This window comes from Styela clava, chromosome 2, assembly GCF_964204865.1.
Source record: "Styela clava chromosome 2, kaStyClav1.hap1.2, whole genome shotgun sequence".
Classification (NCBI taxonomy): domain Eukaryota; kingdom Metazoa; phylum Chordata; class Ascidiacea; order Stolidobranchia; family Styelidae; genus Styela; species Styela clava.
The window spans coordinates 28,164,429-28,171,928 of NC_135251.1; the positions used below are offsets into that span (position 1 = coordinate 28,164,429).

A 7,500-nucleotide genomic window follows, 5' to 3' on the forward strand; every position below is an offset into this window, starting at 1 on the left:
GCGGGCGAGAGAGTGCTGCGTCGCCGGCATCGGCGTCGAAAGAAGCCGAGCCAAAAAAAGTTAAAGTACAAACGTGCAAGCATACTAACCTAACCCTAGGTAAGGCATGTCAGAGCGAAAGACAGTAAACTCGAATGAGCCATGAAAGAGCGGTGCGGGGCCGGTCGGAGCGCACCCTTTTCTCGGTGGCTGGCGGGCGAGAGAGTGCTGCGTCGCCGGCATCGGCGTCGAAAGAAGCCGAGCCAAAAAAAGTTAAAGTACAAACGTGCAAGCATACTAACCTAACCCTAGGTAAGGCATGTCAGAGCGAATGACAGTAATTTCGAATGAGCCAAGAAAGAGCGGTGCGGGGCCGGTCGGAGCGCACCCTTTTCTCGGTGGCTGGCGGGCGAGAGAGTGCTGCGTCGCCGGCATCGGCGTCGAAAGAAGCCGAGCCAAAAAAAGTTAAAGTACAAACGTGCAAGCATACTAACCTAACCCTAGGTAAGGCATGTCAGAGCGAAAGACAGTAATTTCGAATGAGCCAAGAAAGAGCGGTGCGGGGCCGGTCGGAGCGCACCCTTTTCTCGGTGGCTGGCGGGCGAGAGAGTGCTGCGTCGCCGGCATCGGCGTCGAAAGAAGCCGAGCCGAAAAAAGTTAAAGTACAAACGTGCAAGCATACTAACCTAACCCTAGGTAAGGCATGTCAGAGCGAAAGACAGTAATTTCGAATGAGCCAAGAAAGAGCGGTGCGGGGCCGGTCGGAGCGCACCCTTTTCTCGGTGGCTGGCGGGCGAGAGAGTGCTGCGTCGCCGGCATCGGCGTCGAAAGAAGCCGAGCCGAAAAAAGTTAAAGTACAAACGTGCAAGCATACTAACCTAACCCTAGGTAAGGCATGTCAGAGCGAAAGACAGTAAACTCGAATGAGCCAAGAAAGAGCGGTGCGGGGCCGGTCGGAGCGCACCCTTTTCTCGGTGGCTGGCGAGCGAGAGAGTGCTGCGTCGCCGGCATCGGCGTCGAAAGAAGCCGAGCCGAAAAAAGTTAAAGTACAAACGTGCAAGCATACTAACCTAACCCTAGGTAAGGCATGTCAGAGCGAAAGACAGTAATTTCGAATGAGCCAAGAAAGAGCGGTGCGGGGCCGGTCGGAGCGCACCCTTTTCTCGGTGGCTGGCGAGCGAGAGAGTGCTGCGTCGCCGGCATCGGCGTCGAAAGAAGCCGAGCCGAAAAAAGTTAAAGTACAAACGTGCAAGCATACTAACCTAACCCTAGGTAAGGCATGTCAGAGCGAAAGACAGTAATTTCGAATGAGCCAAGAAAGAGCGGTGCGGGGCCGGTCGGAGCGCACCCTTTTCTCGGTGGCTGGCGGGCGAGAGAGTGCTGCGTCGCCGGCATCGGCGTCGAAAGAAGCCGAGCCGAAAAAAGTTAAAGTACAAACGTGCAAGCATACTAACCTAACCCTAGGTAAGGCATGTCAGAGCGAAAGACAGTAAACTCGAATGAGCCAAGAAAGAGCGGTGCGGGGCCGGTCGGAGCGCACCCTTTTCTCGGTGGCTGGCGGGCGAGAGAGTGCTGCGTCGCCGGCATCGGCGTCGAAAGAAGCCGAGCCGAAAAAAGTTAAAGTACAAACGTGCAAGCATACTAACCTAACCCTAGGTAAGGCATGTCAGAGCGAAAGACAGTAATTTCGAATGAGCCAAGAAAGAGCGGTGCGGGGCCGGTCGGAGCGCACCCTTTTCTCGGTGGCTGGCGGGCGAGAGAGTGCTGCGTCGCCGGCATCGGCGTCGAAAGAAGCCGAGCCGAAAAAAGTTAAAGTACAAACGTGCAAGCATACTAACCTAACCCTAGGTAAGGCATGTCAGAGCGAAAGACAGTAATTTCGAATGAGCCAAGAAAGAGCGGTGCGGGGCCGGTCGGAGCGCACCCTTTTCTCGGTGGCTGGCGGGCGAGAGAGTGCTGCGTCGCCGGCATCGGCGTCGAAAGAAGCCGAGCCGAAAAAAGTTAAAGTACAAACGTGCAAGCATACTAACCTAACCCTAGGTAAGGCATGTCAGAGCGAAAGACAGTAATTTCGAATGAGCCAAGAAAGAGCGGTGCGGGGCCGGTCGGAGCGCACCCTTTTCTCGGTGGCTGGCGGGCGAGAGAGTGCTGCATCGCCGGCATCGGCGTCGAAAGAAGCCGAGCCGAAAAAAGTTAAAGTACAAACGTGCAAGCATACTAACCTAACCCTAGGTAAGGCATGTCAGAGCGAAAGACAGTAATTTCGAATGAGCCAAGAAAGAGCGGTGCGGGGCCGGTCGGAGCGCACCCTTTTCTCGGTGGCTGGCGGGCGAGAGAGTGCTGCGTCGCCGGCATCGGCGTCGAAAGAAGCCGAGCCGAAAAAAGTTAAAGTACAAACGTGCAAGCATACTAACCTAACCCTAGGTAAGGCATGTCAGAGCGAAAGACAGTAATTTCGAATGAGCCAAGAAAGAGCGGTGCGGGGCCGGTCGGAGCGCACCCTTTTCTCGGTGGCTGGCGGGCGAGAGAGTGCTGCGTCGCCGGCATCGGCGTCGAAAGAAGCCGAGCCAAAAAAAGTTAAAGTACAAACGTGCAAGCATACTAACCTAACCCTAGGTAAGGCATGTCAGAGCGAAAGACAGTAATTTCGAATGAGCCAAGAAAGAGCGGTGCGGGGCCGGTCGAAGCGCACCCTTTTCTCGGTGGCTGGCGGGCGAGAGAGTGCTGCGTCGCCGGCATCGGCGTCGAAAGAAGCCGAGCCAAAAAAAGTTAAAGTACAAACGTGCAAGCATACTAACCTAACCCTAGGTAAGGCATGTCAGAGCGAAAGACAGTAAACTCGAATGAGCCATGAAAGAGCGGTGCGGGGCCGGTCGGAGCGCACCCTTTTCTCGGTGGCTGGCGGGCGAGAGAGTGCTGCGTCGCCGGCATCGGCGTCGAAAGAAGCCGAGCCGAAAAAAGTTAAAGTACAAACGTGCAAGCATACTAACCTAACCCTAGGTAAGGCATGTCAGAGCGAAAGACAGTAATTTCGAATGAGCCAAGAAAGAGCGGTGCGGGGCCGGTCGGAGCGCACCCTTTTCTCGGTGGCTGGCGGGCGAGAGAGTGCTGCGTCGCCGGCATCGGCGTCGAAAGAAGCCGAGCCGAAAAAAGTTAAAGTACAAACGTGCAAGCATACTAACCTAACCCTAGGTAAGGCATGTCAGAGCGAAAGACAGTAATTTCGAATGAGCCAAGAAAGAGCGGTGCGGGGCCGGTCGGAGCGCACCCATTTCTCGGTGGCTGGCGGGCGAGAGAGTGCTGCGTCGCCGGCATCGGCGTCGAAAGAAGCCGAGCCAAAAAAAGTTAAAGTACAAACGTGCAAGCATACTAACCTAACCCTAGGTAAGGCATGTCAGAGCGAAAGACAGTAAACTCGAATGAGCCATGAAAGAGCGGTGCGGGGCCGGTCGGAGCGCACCCTTTTCTCGGTGGCTGGCGGGCGAGAGAGTGCTGCGTCGCCGGCATCGGCGTCGAAAGAAGCCGAGCCGAAAAAAGTTAAAGTACAAACGCGATGCTAATGAGCGAGCCGTTGTCTCGACTAATATGTAGGGGGCGTTCGATCGAGCGTCTGGCTTGAGCGCTTGTCGGCCTAGCAGAACGGTCGCATTGTTATGCCCGGGTTTTAGGCACCGCTGCAGGCGGCCGGCAGAGCTCTTGTTTGTGCGAAACTGAATGGATCGAGCCCGAGAGAGGGCGAGCAAAGAAAAAACGCAAATCGCTCCGCCTGGCACTGCCGGCGAGAGCGTGGACGTCGCGGCCAGCGACTGTCGAAGCTGAGTACGGCCGCAGGCGATCGCCTCGGTCTTAAACGAATGCGACGAGCACGCGCCGGGCGGCCCAGCAAGGGCCGAGCGCAGCTGTCGCAGCTATCTGGTTGATCCTGCCAGTAGTGATATGCTTGTCTCAAAGATTAAGCCATGCAGGTGCAAGTACGAGTTCTCGTAAAGCGAAACTGCGAATGGCTCATTAAATCAGTCTTGGTTTATTTGGTCTCGTAAGCGAAGTGGATAACAGTGGTAATTCTAGAGCTAATACATGCATTAAGCGCCGACTTCGGGAGGCGCGCTTTTATCAGATCAAAACCGACCGGGTTCGTCCTGTGACGTTTGATGACTCTGGATAACCACGCGGATCGTACGGTCTCTGCACCGACGACGTATCATTCAAGTGTCTGCCCTATCAACTGTCGAAGGTACGCTACGTGCCTACCTTTGTGATAACGGGTAACGGGGAATCAGGGTTCGATTCCGGAGAGGGAGCCTGAGAAACGGCTACCACATCCAAGGAAGGCAGCAGGCGCGCAAATTACCCATTCCCGACACGGGGAGGTAGTGACGAAAAATAACAATACAGGACTCTAACGAGGCCCTGTAATTGGAATGAGTACATCCTAAAACTCTTAACGAGTATCCATTGGAGGGCAAGTCTGGTGCCAGCAGCCGCGGTAATTCCAGCTCCAACAGTGTATGCTAAAGTTGTTGCGGTTGAAAAGCTCGTAGTTGGATTTTGGGCGAGCGCCGCCGGTCCGTCGCAAGGCGTGTCACTGGTTGCGTTCGCCTCACCTTCGGTTCTCCGTCGGTGCTCTTGACTGAGTGTCGGCGGTGGCCGATAAGTTTACTTTGAAAAAATTAGAGTGTTCAAAGCAGGCTGTTCGCCTGCATAGTGTTGCATGGAATAATGGAATAGGACCTCGGTTCTATTTTGTTGGTTTTCGGAGCACGAGGTAATGATTAAGAGGGACAGACGGGGGCGTCCGTACTCTGCCGTTAGAGGTGAAATTCTTGGATCGGCGGAAGACGAACTACTGCGAAAGCATTCGCCAAGAATGTTTTCTTTAATCAAGAGCGAAAGTCAGAGGTTCGAAGACGATCAGATACCGTCCTAGTTCTGACTATAAACGATGCCAACTAGCGATCGGGAGGCGTTACCATGACGACCTTTCCGGCAGCTTCCGGGAAACCAAAGTCTTTGGGTTCCGGGGGAAGTATGGTTGCAAAGCTGAAACTTAAAGGAATTGACGGAAGGGCACCACCAGGAGTGGAGCCTGCGGCTTAATTTGACTCAACACGGGGAAACTCACCCGGCCCGGACACAGGTAGGATTGACAGATTGAGAGCTCTTTCTTGATTCTGTGGGTGGTGGTGCATGGCCGTTCTTAGTTGGTGGAGCGATTTGTCTGGTTAATTCCGATAACGAACGAGACTCTGGCATGCTAAATAGTTACGCGACCTTCTCGGTCGGCGTCTAACTTCTTAGAGGGACTAGTGGCGTTTAGCCACACGAGATTGAGCAATAACAGGTCTGTGATGCCCTTAGATGTCCGGGGCCGCACGCGCGCTACACTGAGTGAAGCAGCGAGTGTCTAACCTAGGCCGAAAGGTCCGGGTAACCCGTTGAACCTCATTCGTGATTGGGATAGGGACTTGCAATTGTTTCCCTTGAACGAGGAATTCCCAGTAAGCGCAAGTCATCAACTTGCGTTGATTACGTCCCTGCCCTTTGTACACACCGCCCGTCGCTACTACCGATTGAATGGTTTAGTGAGATCCTTGGATCGGCCCCGTCGCGGCTGGCAACGGCCGCGTCGGCGTGTCGAGAAGACGATCAAACTTGATCATTTAGAGGAAGTAAAAGTCGTAACAAGGTTTCCGTAGGTGAACCTGCGGAAGGATCATTACCGAAAGTGGTGGTAGGCCCCGGCCGACCGCGCACTTAATTGTCTTTGGGTGCCGCCGAGAGGGCGGCCGTCAATCGGGGTTCCGCCCCGGGCGACACGCGTAACACGTTGGCATAGCAAGGCAGCCGAGTGCGATGGTGGCTTCTGGGCACCGCGCTCGATGTGCCGCCGGCCCAGCCCGGCGGTCGCTCGGAGCCGTTTGTTGGTGTTTTTGTGCAGTTGTTGTCGGTGGTGGTTTTGTGGTCGATCCCACAGTGTGACGTCCGCGCGCTTCGGCGCCGGGCGAAACGTCGAGGACGACTCTTAACGGTGGATCACTCGGCTCGCGAGTCGATGAAGGACGCAGCCAAGTGCGAGAAGTAATGTGAAGTGCAGAACACATTGAACGTCGACCTTCTGAACGCGAATTGCGGTCTCGGGTCAATCCCGGGACCGCGTCTGCCTCAGGGTCGCGTTCGTCCTCACCCGAGGGCCGTCGCCTGGCCTCTGCGAAGACGGCCGGGCGTCGCCCCAAGTTGAAGCGGTCGCCGAGCTTTCTCGGCGCGACCGCGTGTCCCGTACACCGCCGGCCCCTCGACGTGTTCAACTACGTTCGAGGGGCGGGTCCAGGTCGGTCGGTCCGGTCACGAGATCAAGACCGACCGTGGGCCAAGGCGGCGACGGTACGCGCTCGGTCGGCGCCGGCGGCGACGACTTGCGATGCCAGCGGGCCGTGTAAGAAGCGGCCCGCTTGACACATACGACCTGAGTTCAGGCGAGAGCACCCGCTGAATTTAAGCATATTATTAAGCGGAGGAAAAGAAACCAACAGGGATTCCCTGAGTAACGGCGAGTGAACCGGGAAGAGTCCAGCGTCGAATCTGCGCGCTTTTCGAGCGCGCCGAGTTGTGACGTACGGAAGTCCCAGTGCGGCTAACGGCGAGCGCCGGTGTCCTTCTGATCGAGGCCTCGTCCCAGGGCGGGTGTTAGGCCCATAGAGGCGCTTGCCTTGGCCGCTTCGGGTCTTCTCGGAGTCGGGTTGTTTGGGAATGCAGCCCAAAGCGGGTGGTAAACTCCACCTAAGACTAAATACGGTCGCGAGACCGATAGCGGACAAGTACCGTGAGGGAAAGTTGAAAAGCACTTTGAAGAGAGAGTTCAAGAGTACGTGAAACGGTTGAGAGGCAAACGGGAGGGCCCGTCAGGTCGCCGGCTCGCTTTCAGTTGGGTGCGGGGGCGCGCCGTCTCGGTTCGCGGACGCTTAAGGCGCCGCTGCCGAGTCGGCTCGCGCACCGTCTCAGCGCACTAGCGACCGGCGCGGGTCACGACCGGTTTGCCGTCGGTCTAAGTCCCCGCGCGAAGGTGGCCTCCGCTCCGGCGGGGGTGTTACAGCGCGCGGGCGGTGCGGCCCGGCGGCGGATCGAGGAATGGATGCCGCGCGCTCTCTGTGTGCGGCCGTCGCCGTTCGGCTGGCTTGTCGTTTGCCTGCACTGTACGCAGTGCCGGTGTTCGGCGGGCTGCCGTTTCGGTGGCGCGCCGTCGACGCGCTCGGGGTCCGTGGCCACGTCGGCCACCCTCCCGACCCGTCTTGAAACACGGACCAAGGAGTCTAACATGAGCGCGAGTCGTCGAGTGGTTCGAGACTCGCAGGCGAAATGAAAGTGAAGGCGGCCTTTGGCCGAACGAGGTCGGACCCGGATCCCCGTGCGGGCGCCGGCGCACGACCGGCCGATCGCACCCGCTCTGCCGGGGCGGTCGCGCAAGAGCGTCCATGTTGGGACCCGAAAGATGGTGAACTATGCCTGGGAAGGTCGAAGCCAGAG

General features: G+C 57.0%; 2 non-coding genes and 1 pseudogene across 2 annotated transcripts; all 3 read left to right on the forward strand.

Annotated features, from left to right (window-relative positions):
• Positions 1-3,888: 3,888 nt before the first annotated feature.
• LOC144420247 (small subunit ribosomal RNA) lies at positions 3,889-5,698 on the forward strand. The gene has a single exon (XR_013474599.1). It is a non-coding gene; the product is annotated as a small subunit ribosomal RNA (ribosomal RNA).
• A 298-nt stretch (positions 5,699-5,996) lies between these two features.
• Positions 5,997-6,150, forward strand: LOC144420135 (5.8S ribosomal RNA). Its single transcript, XR_013474494.1, has one exon. It is a non-coding gene; the product is annotated as a 5.8S ribosomal RNA (ribosomal RNA).
• A 288-nt stretch (positions 6,151-6,438) lies between these two features.
• The window catches only part of LOC144420382 (large subunit ribosomal RNA), a 3,694-nt pseudogene continuing 2,632 nt past the window's right edge, over positions 6,439-7,500 (forward strand).